General features: G+C 41.5%; 1 protein-coding gene across 1 annotated transcript in view; it reads right to left on the reverse strand.

Moving 5' to 3' along the window:
- GRAMD1B (GRAM domain containing 1B) overlaps window positions 1-17,512 on the reverse strand; it is a 295,443-nt gene that overhangs the window by 262,908 nt on the left and 15,023 nt on the right. The window contains exon 2 of the mRNA XM_042851911.2: window positions 4,504-4,652. The gene's annotated coding sequence lies outside the window, so the exon portion shown is untranslated. The remainder of the gene's footprint in view (window positions 1-4,503; window positions 4,653-17,512) is intronic.

Raw genomic sequence — 17,512 nt, forward strand, 5'->3', positions numbered from 1 at the left:
TGTGAAAGGGCTGTGAGACTTCACTCACAGGCTCGATTGATGTAGTCACACCCCTTGAAATCTTCAAAGGACAGGAGCTGGGTATTCAGTAAGTGAAAATTATTATTAAATAATTTCAGGAAAGGAGCAATCATGAGAAGTCTGGTTCCCTGACATATTTGACAGAAATGCCCAACAATTCGAAAGTACTGACTTCTGAAATTAAAACTACACACTTTAATTGAGCCTACCAATAAAGCTTTATCCTCTTAGAAGTGAAGGTTAATTCCACTGAACTAAGGCGTTTCCAGCCACTCAGACAAGGTGGAATTGAAGGGACTTCATCTATCGTTCTGTAAATCTACCCCTCTCCGACCCACTTCACTGCTGCTCTTCCTGGTGAGAAAAGACTGCATCTGACGGATGCAGATTCAGTTCTGTCTCAGATCAGGACATTTCACCACTTTGAAGAGATTATTTTGCTTTCCCGCCTTTCTCTCTCTCTCTCCCCCTCTCTCTTTATTCCCTTGCGCTTAAATTGATAAGATAGAAAATGGTCCTCTGGATGGTTCGCACACAAACTAAAAGTCCAGTCTGCTTCATAATAAATAATAAAATTGACTGCTGCACACAAGTACTAATGGAACTGACATAATTCAATATACACTGCAAATTGTATTGCCACACACCAAATCTCTGGGGAGAAGTTGTAGTCCTGCGTGATTAGCACATGAGATAGCCAAACCCTTATGATGCCTTATTGCATCAATTACTGTGATTAAATGGTACTGTAGGATTGATCACTGAAAGCACAAATTCTCCCAATAGGCCCCAACTTCCTTATTTCCTTCCCATCTGTCCAACACTACCTATCCTGGGCTTTATCATTCTCCACTGGTCTTCCAGGTCCTCCTCTTGAGCTATATGCCACGGAGAGTGCAACAAGTGAATTATAGAGCAGCCTGGGATCCACATGACAAGCTTCCAGACAAGCTAGAACTCTACAATGGATTCAAAATGGTCAAGAACTGATGAATATTGGAGAATAAGGTGGAGCTGGAATGGAGAACTGACTATTACTGAATAAAGGGAATATTTGAGGGCTGGCTAAAAAGAGAAAGGATACAAGCCCCCGCAAGAAGCTGGGGCCCTATAACAGCCATACTCACAAGTCCCAAACTGAATTTCTGTCTGTTGTCTCTCTTCTGAACACTACTTCTATCAGCACTGAAGAGCAAACCCAGCAGGTGGCATGATTACTAAAGGAACAGAACTCAGTGAATACAGGGCATCATTTCACAAAAAAGAAACCAAGCCTCTTTACCACTTATTATGAGGGGGTTAAAGAAATTAAAGATGCAAGGCTTGAATCCGGATTTGATTTCTCCCAACTTCTCAGGGGGCGTTTGGATTCAGGATTTTGTCTCCACAGAGTGTAAGGGGATAAGTAAGCTCTTTAGGGTAGGGACCATCTTTTTGTTCTGTTTGTACAGCACCTAGCACAATGGGGCTCTGGTCCACGACTGCGGCTCATAGGTATTTTTGCAATACAAATACTAATACTAATACTAATACTAATACTACTAATGTTAATTAGCCATAAAACTTGATCTTGATGTGAGGTTGAAGGTGTGCAGTTCTGGAGGCTTGGTTTGGTATCATCCCTAGATTAAACATCCATCTCTGGCAGTACCTTGGTTTTAATAATCCAGAGTCAATCTTGCTCACCCCAGAGCATTCACTCTGCTGTACATCTTCTCTCCCATTCTGATTTCCATGACAGCAGCATCAACAGAACAGTTTCCTCCTCAGTTTAATTGGTTTTGACATATGCCTCAATATTCAATGCTCTCAGTAGACCACCTCATTTTCAGTCTCTCCTTCACATCCTCTGTTACATTTTCATTTAAAGACAGTCAATTTTTTCTTAAGCCACCTTAGAACCACAATTATGCACCGTATTTCTTTGAAAATGTTGGCAGTTGATGACAATGATTGCTGAGAAATATTAGCATTTTTATGTAGTGACAGAGTATGCATGGTACTGGATGAAAGCTGGACTGAAGCCAAATTCAAATCAGAACATCCCTGAACTCTAGGGGAAGATTGGGGTCCCATAGTTAGGTCATATCTTTGCAGCCAGTTCCCAAAGCTATGATGGAGGAAACCAAAACCCAGAATCTAAACAAATCTGCATGTTGGGGAAATTTCAATCTGGATTCAATTTTTGTGACTAAGTATCTTTATTGTAAAATTACTAATATTCTATTTTAATCAAGAATAGCGAACACAGAGCACATCCTGGCATTGGGACACTCTTTAAATTGGGAGTTCACCAGTGTGAGGAAGGGGGGAAAAAACTATGCAATGAGTTGAGTCCACTTAAAAAATAAATACATAAATAAATCAACCAGTAAAAGCTAGCAGCTACGTCAAATCGTCACATTTTCCATGGTGCAATAGTGCCACATCTTTAATGAAGTTGTCCTCACAACTTCCTCGTGAGGTAGGAAAATACCCCCTTTTACAGACGGCAAACGGAGGGAGACAGACTAAGTGACTTGCGCAAGGCGACACGGGCAGTCTGTGGTGGACTAGGGAATTAAACACTGGTCTTTTGCAGCTCAAGCAAGCTCTTTAATCATTGGACCAACATTCCACGTACCACAGCCAGAAAGGATTGTTCTCCATTGCTTTGTACATGGGAGACGGGTCTCATTCTTCTGAGCATCCTCTCTCCCAGTAACGTAGCAGAGCAACATTCAAGTAGAATTGAGCGTCATTGGCCAGAATCTTGGTGGCTTCCATTTTAATTTACACCCATTGTGCCAGATTCTCATTTATATTAAGGTTTCTATACACCATTCTGGCAGCATAAAGGGGCCCTAAAGTGAGTGCAATTGTAGTTTGCTCACACTTGATGAAAGACCCTTCCCTTTACACTTCCACTGATATTCTAACAGCTATTTCTGTGTGCTAATATGTACAGTTTAGCTACACCTGTACTGCCCAAATCTGTCTTCAAATATGGATGCTCCCATGTAACTAATGAGAAAATTGGGCTTAGGCATGTTAGCTCCAGGGGTCTGAGAGGCTAAGGTAAAATTGATAGAAACATGACCCCCTGACATTGCCATGGCAACTCCAGGATTCAACTCATGCTGTACCATATCAGAAATACCTCAAACCCATCTGAAACTTTCTCCAAAGCCCTGGAGAGGCATGCACCTAAATTAGAAGTTTAACTTAAAAGACTTTAAAATTACAGTGATTACACTGAGCTAACTTGCCTGAGCAGGACATATAAATGATGCCTAAGAGCACTTTTTACATGAGGCAGGTCTACCGCATAACCCATCAAATATACCAGCAAAAAAGAGAGTCAGAAATAGACCCACTTAGGAAGAAACTAAGATAGAGGGACAGGGAGAGAGATACAGCAAACTAGGAACCCACGTACTTAGAAAGTATAGAAGGTCCCCAAGAAGGAAGCACTGTTATGCCTGTGTCTGTCTGAAGTTAGGAAGAAACTTCTGCCATATGCACATTAGTATTCTTCCACCTTCCTCTGAAACAGCTGGTACTGGCCACTGTCAGAAACAGAATGCTGGACTTAGTGGACCTGAGCTGGTGAGCTATATGGATTACTGACCTGATCTGATGAGAACAGGAATTGAGACTGAACTAGATGTTTCACTGGCCTAACTTAGAGTGATGTAGTTCCTATGTCCCTAAGAGTGGATCCAAACATTCCTAAACTTTTAGGCACTTTGGATCCAGAACCAAAATTCTGCACTGGGCCTAACTCGGTTTGAAAGTAGTTTGCATGATAAACACCTAATGTTTCCTTCAGAACATGAAAGATGCAAAAATCGCAGCTTTCTGCTGCTAAAGATCATCACAGCCTTCTCGCAGAAGGGTGTAATCAATGTGACAGAGGAGAATCCGAAACCAAGAGACATTTTCTACTTCACTGTGCAAAATAGGAAGTATGAGAAGGATGTGTTCCCCAGACTAATAGCAAGTGTCTCACTCATTGGGGGCGGGGGGGGGGGTCAAAAGAAAAACAAACATACAGTATAATTTTGGGGGAAAGACAAGCAACAGGCTCAGAATGTGTGACAGCCTAGCCACCAAATCTGAACTGTAGAGTAATGCAAGACAGACACATTCTACAAATCCCATCTACTCTATTAGCATGGTTTATCCACCCCCTGCAAACAGATATACACTCTGTAGGGTGACCAGATGTCCCGATTTTATAGGGAAGTCCTAATGCTTGGGGCTTTTTCTTATATAGGCTCCTATTACCATCCACCCCCGTCCCGATTTGTCACACTTGCTGTCTGGTCACCCTAACACTCTGAATAGATTGGACCTCCCACTCAAGAGCTCAACATCTTTTCCTTTTAGTCACCATTCTGAAAGTTACTACTTGTCACCTACACAGACAAGGAAATTGAGAAACTATGTACCAGAAAAACAGAAAATGAAGAAACTGGTAGCAATTCTAATCCAATTTACCTTTGTCAAATGGAAGGGTCTTTTAGAGCAGTTGTTGTATGGTGTCCATACACAAGACAACTGGGAATCTCGACTTCTGGGTTCTACTCCCAACTCAATATTAGGCCTTGAATAAGTCATTTCGCTTCCTTATGACTCGGTTTCCCCACCTGTAAAATGGATTGATATGTTAGTTCCTCACAAGGTTGTTGTGAGGTGTAATTTATATTAAGGAAGAACTTTGACAGCATCAGATAAGGGTGCTGTGTTAAACTTTTGCACTAACAACACTACCACCACCTAGGTCTTATCCATAAATCTTAAAAGTGGTTTACAAAGTAGGGTCACAGTATCATCCCCATTTTACAGATTGGGAAAACAGCAGACTAGAGAAGGGAAGTGACTTGCCCATGGTCACAGAGCAAGTTATGGCCAGAGCCAGGAATAGAAAACTAGTTATCGTGACTACCTGGTCCATACAGGCCACGCCCTAGTATGTTAAAAAAACCAAAACATAGGTTAGTCCAAACTACACAAGGGGCTTTGTGGATATGGGCAAGAATAGAATCTAGCCCCTATTGTAAGGTTTGTTGTGTGCTTTGGATTAAATAGAATTTAACCATCACTCAGTTTTCATTCCCATTCTTACCCTAATGTGCTGACTTAGAGGAGAGCATTAAAGGGCAATCATTTAAGTGAATAATGGAAGTGTCATGGGGGACATGCGGATCTACTTGAGTGTTCTGGTCTACTGAATAGGTTTGCTTAACCGTCTCTCTAAGGTTGAGCTAAAATCCATTTGTCTCAAATTCCAGGTCAGGCGTTACATTTACAAAGTGGTAACTTCTGAGACATTAAATACCCCAAGAAACTTGGTCACAGAAAGTCACCTTAGCACAGGTTTCACGTGCCAGTTCTTCACTTGATAGCTAGAATAAACCTGATCCTCAATCTTGTCAGTGCCCCTCCCTGACACAGATCCCCAAGGTACAGACAGCTGATTAACTACTCTTTTGCCTGATTCTGTTCTCATACTAAATGGAATGAACAAAACAAAAACAAATAGGAAGAACCTTTTCTCTTCGGCTGCAACAAAAAGCAGGATAGGCTCTGTAAAAATTGGAGTCCCTCATTCCTAAACAAGGCTTTTGGAAACAACAATCTGAGCTCATTGTGTGACCTAAAACAATGGTTAACTGCTTTGTTTTTTCCACTAACATTTTATGGAAATAATCTTGCGCTGAACATCCTCTAGGGGGCACGCCAACCCATGCCTAAGTAAGCAGTTTTCAATACCTTTATGATGTAGAGTCAGACCAAAATCCTGTGTAATCAAGCTCTCGTTTCACAGTGTGGCTTATGAATATGGAAAAAGATTATGTGCAATGAGGCTACCTGCTGAATTCACATTTATATGAGCAAGTCTCCTACCAGCCTTCATGCTAACACCACAAATACATTCTATTTGTAGAGCACCTTGAATCCAGCATTTTACAACAAACTACTTCCTCCTAGAATCTACTCATGAGTGAAACTGCATGCAATTCTTCAAGACTCCTGAAACATCACTTCCTATAGCATTATTTTATTATTTCATAGTCACATTATGTTGTGCCAAGAGGCCCCAGTGTGCTAGATACACCCATAGTAAGAGGCTCTGAAATGCTTAGCCTAAGCAGACAAAAAGTAAGTCATTATCCTCCTCCTTTTACACATAAAGGAACAAAGAGTTTAAGTGATTTACTCAAGGTCACACGCAGATTCTGTAGCAAAGGCAGAAAGCGAACCCAGATCTCCTGAGTCCTAGTCCAGTGCCTTATCCTTAAGACCAACCTTCCTTTCCCTACAGAATACTGGCTTGCCCAGGGCACTCTCCCATCCAAGTGCCAACTCAGCCTGTTAAGTAGCCTACTTAGCTAATGAAATCTGAGAACCGGAGGGGCTGTAGGCCACAAAAGTTGTATAAAGATGGACCTTACCTACTAGTTTTAACCCCCATTCCCCTTGATATTTCCATTTTTAATCAGGGTCTGCTTTTCTCTTTGCCTGCCAGTAGAGACATTTCCTTCCTTGTCCATTACCTTCTTATGTGATGGAAAGCATTTCTCGAAAGCCTTTTTTCCTGCAACTCTCAACTATTTAACTCTGAAGCATTTGGGAATATACACAAGATGCTAAACAAAACCATTTTAAACCTACAGATCCAATTGTCCTTCCTTAGACAGTGTCGCCTGGTGGATAGAGCACTGAACTGGGACTATTCCTGATTTGGCTGCTGGTGACTTTGGGCAAGTGAGTTCATTTCTCCATACCTCAGTCTCCCCATCTTTAAAAAGGAGATAAGGATGCTTATCCCTCCTATGTAAAGAGCTTTGAGATCTACTGATGAAAATTGCTAGATAAGAGCAAGATATTACTACTCCAATCTAGAATCTCATCCTAAAAAGCATTTTCAACCACAATGAAATGTCATGAATTTTCTGTGTAATTCCTGGTCCAGTTCACATACAATACTATCCATTGCTGTCTAGATGACTGAAGTCAGAAAGCCACTTCTGCAAGATTAAAGGCTGCACTTGCACATTTTCAACATGAAGTGAAAATTTACACTGTTGTCTCGATAGGTTCTTAGAGGTCACATGGTCCAATAGTTGAATTTAGGGCTAGGAGACAGGAATATATCCCCAGGCCACACAGCAAATCAGTGTGCAAACCAGGACTAGAGCCCAGATTCTCAGCTGGTGTAAATCAGCATAGAATTTACCCCATCAGAGGACGCAGCCCCAGATCTTTTGACTCTTAGCTTCAAGAATAATCCGCTACAGCGCAGGTTCCCAAAATAAGAGAGATACATCAGTTCCACCTTGCTTCCTACAGCTATCAGGTCCTGTTAGCTCCCACAAAATCTCCATAATTTTGCTTTGAATTCTTCCCTCTCCCTAAAGGTGCATCTGATTCTGAGCCCAAAGTGAGAGAAGAGGTTTCTGCTGCTAATGAGAAATTAGCATCTGATACTCACTATGTGTGATTCACACATTCCACACACAGAGATCTACACATACAGAATTTACAGGAAACTAAAAGCACTAGCCAACACATACACCCAGTTAGAGGCGCTAATCCTAACAGAACATGGTCTGTGAATTATTCATGAAGGAGAATTTTTTCTTTTCTTTTGTGGTTAGACTCTGAAAACCACAATATGCTGCAAGCATCTGTCTCATTATCTGCAACAACTTGAAAGTCTGTCAGAAAACCTTCATATTTTTCATTTATAGGCTTTCTAAAGATGTCCCAACGGGATATGCCCAGCTACTAGATTTACTGTGATGTCAACTGACGGCTCCCAAAAGGTCCATATACCAGCTTCGCGGTTAGAAGCCAATGCTGATTACAAGAGGCACTGATCTCAGTAGCAAGGTAAACAGCCTTCTGTTTAAATAGTTGCAAGAGAAACTACTCTCTAGGGCAGGGGTGGGCAAACTACGGGCCGCGGGCCGCATCCAGCCCACTAGCCGTTTTAAGCCGGCCCGCGAGCTGCATCACGTGGTTCGGCCCTGCTCCGGGTGGGGGCCGCACCACACTGAATCCAGCACCTTACATGTGCAATAACATTCTTTTGAAAGAAAAGTAGAGCATGACTCTACAGTGCGCACTCTGGTGGATCAAAGCAAGTTCGATATAACGTGGTAAGATTTTTTTGGCTCCCGCGGACAGTGTTATATCGGGGTAGAGGTGTATTAGAATTGGAAAAGGTGTAGAGAAGGGCGACCAAAAGTGATTAGAAATATGGAACAGCTTCCATACGAGAGATTAAAAAGACTGGCACTGCTCGGTTTGGAAAAGAGATGACGACTAAGGACGGGATATGATAGAGGTCTATAAAATCATGAACCGTGTGGAGAAAGTGAAAGTGTTATTTGCCCCTTCACATAACACAAGAAAAAAGGGGTCACCCAATGAAATTAATAAGCAACAGTTTGTTTAAAACAAACAAAAAGAAGGACTACTTCACAATACCCACAAACAGCCTGTGGAAATGGCCGCCAGGGGATGTGGTGAAGGCCAAAAGTAAAATTGGGTTCAAGAGAGAATTTGATGACTTCCTGGAGGACAGGTCCAGCAATTGCTATTAGCCAAGATGACCAGGGATGCAACCCCATGCTCTGGATGATCTAACCGCCAGAAGTTAGGAGTGGACAAAAGGGGGATGGATCATTTGATAACTGCCCTGTTCTGTTCACTCCCTCTGACGCATTTGGCATTGGCCACTGTCGGAAGAAAGGATACTGGGCTAGATGGACCATTTATCTGACCCTGTATGGCCATTTTTATAAACCACTTCACAGCTTGCACTGCGGAGATCAGTCTCTCTCTATTCTGGAAAAACAGGAAGAGTTTTTGACTTTCCAAGCAATTTTTCCTCTCCTCTCTCATTTCCTGGGGGGCAGAAAACAATCCTTCATCAGATTGCAACAAGAAATGGAATCTGCAAGATAACACAAGGAGTTCCTTACCAAAGGATGAAAGAAAAAAATATTTAAATTTCCTCCTTGATGTTGAGCCAGGCCCACACACTGTGGGAAACAGCAAAGATTCAAACACCGTTAAGGCTACTGTTGATCCCAACTCTAATTACTCTGCATTGCTTCTTGAAATCACTAAAGCTGCTGTGGAAATGGGGCAGGGAGAAGTCAAATCTGATGCCAACTCCCTCATATTGATGGAGCCTCCATACGTTAAGTGGAAAACAGATGACAAGTATAGCTCAAAACTGATTCTCAAGGGAAGATGAAGAATTAAGTTTGCACCTTTTCTTGCTTTCGGCCGTGTATAAAGGTAGCCTGAGATGGGATTTTGTTGTTGTTTTAAGTGGTCTGGGGGGGGAGGGTGTTCTGTTTTTAAGAATTTCAGATCTTAACTGACTAATTTTTCCTGGAAACTTTATGGACAACTTGAGAAATTGTAGAATTAGGACATCAGAGACAGCCATAAAAGTGACACCTGACAAATGAAAAAAAGGGGCTTTTAGTCAGACTGTTTATAGCTCTTTGAGTTAAATAACAAATCAATGAAAACAAATGACAAAAATACAACTCATGCTATAACTGTTTGGGAAAAGATTCAGTAACCACTTCAACTGCAGGCTGGGAGGGGAAATAAAAAATGCTCTCTGAAAATTCTCTGAAAATTCTAGCTCTGTGAGCCAGCCTCCAAAGAGTGTGGTTGGTGGGGGGGGACATGGGTTGACGGAGAGAGAGATCTTTTTCCAGTGGTGGATGAAGAGATCCTTATATATGAGCTCGTTAGAATCTTTTGATATGAAAGGTGCGAAGTAAGCGTAAGGCATTGCTGACAACTGTTAGTATTAGAAGGGGAAACATGCTCTCGAAGGTACAATGGTGCAGAGAGGAAGCTGTGCAGATTCCTGGGTTCTAGACTCAGTTCTGGCACTGACTACCCTAGGCTAGATACTGCCATGCATAAGATGAGAAGTGAGGCATAAAACAATGCGAAGAGTACATTCTACCTTCACATCCCATTTCACCCATGCAGCAGTTGCTGAGATTTTCTCCTGGGGTACTAAACAGGGGCCCTGCTAATGCACCCACCACGATATCATGACTTCAGGAGAGCAAGGTCTTCCAACAAGAGAATATGGTCAAGCTCCTAACATGTATGCTACAGCATCCGATGTGTGCTAGTCGGGAGTAGCTGTAGCTGCAGAAAGGTATGCCTGCTGCATGTTTCCCTGCCCATACAATCCTGGCAGCACAACAACTCTGGAACCTACCAAACAGTCACCACCTCTGCGTTCCTCCCCAATGCATCTGAGACAAAACTGGGCAGGATTCTGCCAGGCTAAATACTGCATTGCCTATCAGCAAAATGAAATGGGCAGAGAAACAAGAATTCAAGTGATCATAATGCCCCTCGTCCAACCAACGGGGCAGAAAACCACGTGCCAAAAAGCTAACTACATGTCACAGAAAATTGTGGGCCGAAATAAATGGAAAACCCCTCCAAATGAAAGGTCATTAATTTGCTGGTTATTAAATTTAATGCTAACTCAAGCCAGAATCAGATTACAGGTCAGGATGTAGCCTGTTCAATCCGTAAATAATGCCATAAATAAATAGTCTTTCTTACACAGCTATCACATTAGCAGTGTAAAGAGCTCCCTTTCCCCCCAATCTCAGACTTGCAAGTAAACTACCCCATTGCTTTTCTATGGGTATGGAGACTGATACAGTGCAATGAAAAAAGTGAAATAGGTCTGTTCGCAAATCCCAAAACTGGCTTCCCAAGGACAAAGCCAGACCACCCAGCATTCCCCCTGTGCTGAGATTCAGGGGCTTGGCTTGCTAGATTTTATGTGTTGAGAAGCTTTTGCTCTTGTCTTCCAGAAATGTTATTTTGTCTTTAATCCCAAATGCAGACACACAATGCACTGTTGAAACTTACTTACATCTTTTCAAAAGATTTCAGTTAACTAGCAATTCTTTTTTAAAGGTCAGTTGTGAATAATTTAGAGGTAGAAGAAATACCCACTGAAGGAAAACTCAGATATGTAAAAAGAGACTTATACATATGCAAAAGTTTATGGACACAAGCGTACACATTAATGAACAGAGAATCACACAATATATTGAAATAATAATATAAAAATGTGCTATACACACACACACACACACACACACACACACACACACTGTTTAAGTCACGAAGCCACAGTACAGTAAAACACATCCATTACGCACAAACTCATGCATGTATATAATCCCATCTAAAGCCACAATCATGCATGCAAAAATACGAAGATCATGAATAATGTGCTAGCCTGAGATCTTTTATACTGTGGAATAGTCTCCCTGGGGAGTTGTAGCAGCTGCATTGGACATTGAATAAAACAGTAAGGAACAGCCCTGTATTTGCAGTGCAGACTGGGCTACATAACCAGCAGGTCTTCTCCATCTCAGATTACCGTGGCTCCATTGCATTAAATCCATCTCTATTTTCAGGATAGATAATTGCCTATATAGGAAGACTGGATTATGGGAATACAGTGCAGCAGAAATGGTTGAAAACAACATTGGTGAACAGACACAAAGTACAGTACTTTTCTATTTCTGAACATTTCAGGCCTGCATTATGCAGGAGGTGAGTTCCAATGATCACAATCATCCCTTTTGTTCTTAAAACATATGAATCCCTGTAGCATTCCATCTCCAGTCTGGTTCTGTCTAGTAAATGCCTTTTTCTTGGGATATGAACATCCTGGCAGTCAGTTAAATGAAGAGACTATATCAGACTCTATACCTTAAATTCCAGCTCACGTTCACATGCAGCATAGGCACAGGGATGTCCATGTAGCTGTTTTGCATGCACTAAAAGCACCTTTCGCACCTCAACTACTCACCTGCGATGCACTGGCTTTGCATATCTGAGTGAGCAAGGTTGCTGTCTGTTTCATGGGAAGGTTATGAGGCCTACTATTTGGCATTATCTCCAGCAAGAAGAGCTCTCCTTCAGCTCAAGCAGAAACCTGTATTTTTGGAGCTGAAGTGCCCAGGATCTACTCCTGTCTTCTCGGACACACAGGAATGTGAGAGAGATTTATAGCGCTTAGGTTGTCTTTAGATTTATCTTACTCAGATTTCAAGCTTTTCAAGGCAGGGACAGTCTTTTTGTTGTGTGTTTATACAGCACCTCGTGCAATCAGGTAATTGTGTTGGGTGATACTGTAATACAAGTAATAATTTATCTGTAGCGTATAGTTTCACTTCACCACACACACACACAGGTCTTTTACCCAGATCATCCAGGACACCTTGTGAACACTCTGGTGGCCGCTGTCCCCTTCATCCAAGACTGCAGGAGTGTGTAATTAAAAACCTCTTAGATCGAGCTGTTGTCAAAGTAACAGGACTCACGTGGCTATCACTTTACAATCGGTTTATGGAGATTCTTGTTAATGCTCATGGTAATACATTGTGTGACAACTCGTTTATAAATCACAAACATTTATTTAAAAAAAAAAATCAAAGAAAGGACATGACTTCTGACAGAGCACTTGCTCCTTATCCTGAGATAGCTGAGCTCACAAGAGAAAGAAGACCTGGAGGAGAATGGAATAAGAGCCAGGGAGTGGGAATTGTGGAGAACGACAACTGGGCTGGAAGGCAATGAAATAACATTTAGCCCTTACATAATGCTTTGCATTTTCAGAACACTAGGTTCAGTACCCAGCTAGTAGATGGGCACCCTACAGAATAGCCAGGTGGTCTGCATTCAGTACCCAACTAATAGACAAGGCAACCTATAGAAAAAAAAAAAAAAAAAACAGGTGCTCAACATTCAGTACACAGTTAATAGACGGGGACACACAGAAAAAGGTGTTCTGTGTTCAATACCCAGCTCGCAGGCATGCACCCTACCAAAAAAACAGGTGTTCTGCATTCAGGACCCAACTATTAGACAGACACCCTATAGAATAACCAGTCAAAAATAAAGACTCAAGGTTAAGGATTCATATCAGTTAATGGTAAAACACATTACACAGTGTTATAATTATCCCACAAACCAAGCATAAAAAACTCAGGAAATTCAGAGTTAAGGTTACATTTAAAAGAAACCCAAATCAGGTTTCAAAGTCTTAAGGCAAGAAATGTCTAGTTAAGCACTTAAACAACCTTAGCTCTGCCCTGTAGAGATGCCATGAAATGACCTACTATTATGACTTAGGTATCTTAGTGTTTAAAATCCCAGATTAGATTCAACTACATTTTTAAGACGCACTAGATTTTTTTTTTCAAATTTTCAGCATTACAGGACAGAATTAAGGTTGTTTGGGTGCCTTAACTGTGCATTTCTTTTTACATTCATAAACTAATTAATGGATTTACTTATAAATTCTTAGAAGATTCATTCTGCATTCATAGAATAAGTGTAAATTTGGAAGGATATGCTGTATTTCAAAAAAAGGTCTCATGGAAACCTGCCTATTTTGACAAAACTGACAATGGTAAAAAGTCACAAAAACCATTAAAAAGTCTAAATGTATCATAAGAAAGTCAAAATGATTATGTAGAAATGTTTCATTTTGACTATTGTTTCGATTCATTGTGACTAACATAAGAAAGGCCATGCTGCATCAGACCAATGGTCCACCTAACCCAGGATCCTGTCTTCAACAGTGGCCAGTACCAGAGCTGCAGGCAGAAGTGAAAAAAATATTAATTTTAACAGACTATATATATTTAATATTATATACTTTATATTATGTTTGCCATTATCAGAACAATTTGATGGTTGAGAACTGAAACATCGGAATTTTTGTTTTATGGGAAATTTTGAAATATCAGCTTTTCGTTCCAATTTGAAATAACAAATTTTGAAACCTTGGAATTTCCCATGAAATGGAAATTCCAGTTTCTGAGCAGCTCTAGTCCAGAGATTTTAGACAGGTATTTATAATCACTAGGTGATCTTCCAAGCTAGCAGACAAACCCTGATATCATACAGGATCTGCAGATGAAGTGAGAAGGAAGGGGAAATATGAGAAAATAAGGAAAAGAGGAGACAGATAAAGAAATGGAAAAGGAAAAAATAATCTATGTGAAGGAAGAAGAGTTGATGTATGTAAAAGAAAGAAAAGGATGCACACCAAACCTTTATAAAATATACTGCGGCATCCTACACTTCTAACCCAAAACAACTGCAGACTAGTAATCTGAGTGCAAAAGGTAGCGTTTTTGTTTAAAACGACTCTCTCTCTCTCTCTCTTTCTCTCTCAACATTCTTCCTAGTAAGCTCATTTTTTAGAGCAAATGGGAAAGTTAAGATGCCTGTGACAACAGTGAACATCTGCATAAGCAAGTCTCATATTTATTAACAGGAATTCTCTATCCAGAAGCCTAATTGAATCAAAATGTTTCCTTCCAACATTCTTCTGCTGTTTTAATAATCCAGAATTGGACGTCTTAATTTAGCTAGAAAATACACGTATTCCATTCCATTCCTGTCCAGGGGCAGACAATCATTGAACAAACACTCCCGACGTTATTACACAGACCTTTACTCCAGCAGCTGAAGACACAGCTGATTATTGTTCATGTGACATTTTGGGGATCACCCAGACCAGTAAGGGGTTCTGTCACCACCTGCCCTGTAACCTTTGGTGCCTTTATGCTACACATCTATGGTTCAGAGCCCTGACACCAGTAGCCTGGCCTCAAGCACAAGGTCTCACCCTGACTTCCGCCAGCCTAGTTACTCCTAGCAGGGTCATACCAACAGCCCTTCCAGACTAGAGTGTCCCCAAATCTGTCCTCCTTGAGTTCTTAACTATCAAACAGATTGCATCTGAAGAAGTGAGGTTCTTACCCACGAAAGCTTATGCTCCCAGTACTTCTGTTAGTCTCAAAGGTGCCACAGGACCCTCTGTTGCTTTTTACAGATTCAGACTAACACGGCTACCCCTCTGATACAAGTAAACCTTGACCATCTTGGACAGGTGTTTGTCCAAACTGATTTAAAAACTTCCAATAATGGGGATTCCACAACTTCCCTTGGAAGTTATTTCAGAGCTTAATTATCCTTACAGTTATAACATTTTCCCTAATATCTAACCTAAATATCCCTCGCTACACATTAAGACCATTACTTCTTGTCCTATCTTCAGTGGACATGGAGGACAATTTCTCTCTATCCTCTTTATAACAGCCAGTAATATATTTGAAGACTTATCAGGTCTCCCGTTGGTTGTCTTTTCTCAAGACTAAACAAGTCTTTTTTTTTTTTTTTTTTTTTTTTAAACTTTCCTCATAGGTCAGGTTTTCTAAATCTTTTAACATTTTTGTTGCAATTAGCCAGGATGGACAGGGATGGTGTCCCTAGCCTCTGTTTGCCAGAAGCTGGGAATGGGCGACAGGGGGTGGATCACTTGATGATTACCTGTTGTATTCATTGTCTCTGAATGACCACAGTCGGAAGATAGGATACCGGGTTATATAGACCTTTGGTCCAACCCAGTATGACTGCTCTTATGTTCTCCTGTGGACTGTCTCCAATTTGTCCACATCCTTCTTAAAAAGCGGCGGTCAGAACTGGACACAGTATTCCGGCTGAGGCCTCACCACTGCTAAGCAGAGCGGGACAATTACCTCCCGTTTCTTACATATGACGCTCCTATTAATACATCCCAGAGTGATAATACCCTTTTTCACAGCTGATTGTTGATTCATATTCAATTTGTGATCCACTATAAACCCCTGATTGTTTTCAGCAGTACTATCACCTGTCCTAGCCCTGATTCCCCATTTTGTAGTTGTGCATTTGATTTTTCCTTCCTAAGTGAAATACTTTGCACTTGGCTTTATTGAATTTCATCTTGTTGAACTTAAGCCAATTCTCCAATTTGTCAAGATCGTTTTGAATCCTAATCCTGTCCTCTAAAAAGCTTGCCACCCCTCCCAGCTTGGTGTCATCTGCAAATTTTATAAGTATACTCTACTCCATTATCCAAGTCATTAATAAAAATGTTGAATAGTAGTGGACCCAGGACTGACACCTGTGGGACCCCATTAGATACACTCTCCTATAGTATCAGAGGGGTAGCCGTGTTAGTCTGAGTCTGTAAAAAGCAACAGAGGGTCCTGTGGCACCTTTAAGAGTAAGGGAAGTATTGGGAGCATAAGCTTTCGTGGGTAAGAACCTCACTTCTTCAGATGCAAGTAATGGAAATCTCCAGAGGCAGGTATAAATCAGCATGGAGATAACGAGGTTAGTTCAATCAGGGAGGGTGAGGTGCTCTGCTAGCAGGTGTTGCTGGTGTAGATATGTGGGCAGAATTGGCATCGAGGTTTGTTGCATGGGTTGGTTCCTGAGTTAGAGTTGTTATGGTGTGGTGTGTGGTTGCTGGTGAGAATATGCTTAAGGTTGGCGGGTTGTCTGTGGGCGAGGACTGGCCTGCCTCCCAAGGTCTGTGAAAGTGAGGGATCATTGTCCAGGATGGGTTGTAGATCACTGATGATGCGTTGAAGAGGTTTAAGCTGAGGACTGTAGGTGATGGCCAGTGGAGCTCTGTTGTGGAAAAACAACATCGCTCGATCTGGCCTGTAGAATTTGGTATTGGAGAGTATTGGCAGCCTCGTTCTGGTAGTCAGATCTGTTCATGATGACAACAGCACCTCCTTTATCAGCCTCTTTGATGATAATGTCAGGGTGGTTTCTGAGGCTGTGGATGGCATTGCGTTCTGCACGACTTAGGTTATGAGGCAAGCGATGTTGTATCTACACCAGCAACAGCATCACAGGACCTAACCAGATCAGCTACAACATCACCGGCTCATTCACCTGCATGTCCACCAACGTTCTATATGCCATCATGTGCCAGCAATGCCCCTCTGCTATGTACATTGGCCAAACTGGACAGTCACTACGCAAGAGGATAAATGGACACAAGTCAGATATCAGGAATGGCAATATACAAAAACCTGTAGGAGAACACTTCAACCTCCCTGGCCACACAATAGCAGATGTAAAGGTAGCCATCTTACAGCAAAAAAACTTCAGGACCAGACTCCAAAGAGAAACTGCTGAGCTCCAGTTCATTTGCAAATTTGACACCATCAGATTAGGATTAAAGAAAGACTGTGAATGGCTATCCAACTACAGAAGCAGTTTCTCCTCCCTTGGTGTTCACACCTCAACTGCTAGCAGAGCACTTCACCCTCCCTGATTGAACTAACCTCATTATCTCCATACTGATTTATACCTGCCTCTGGAAATTTCTCTTAGTCTTAAAGGTGCTACAGGACCCTCTGTTCCTCCTATAGTAGAGTGCAAAGAATTAAATTACATATAGCTTAACTGAGGTAAATTAGAATTTATTATGAATGGGATGAAGTAACTCGAGCAATTATTCGCGGGACCCAACCATGCTTGTGTTTCGGAAAGGTCTTCCAAGTTGCCTGCATTCCTGTTTGACTGTGAAGGAAAGCCCTGCTCCCCATAACATGAGCTTCAA

Source organism: Chrysemys picta, chromosome 16, assembly GCF_011386835.1.
Source record: "Chrysemys picta bellii isolate R12L10 chromosome 16, ASM1138683v2, whole genome shotgun sequence".
NCBI classification, from domain to species: domain Eukaryota; kingdom Metazoa; phylum Chordata; order Testudines; family Emydidae; genus Chrysemys; species Chrysemys picta.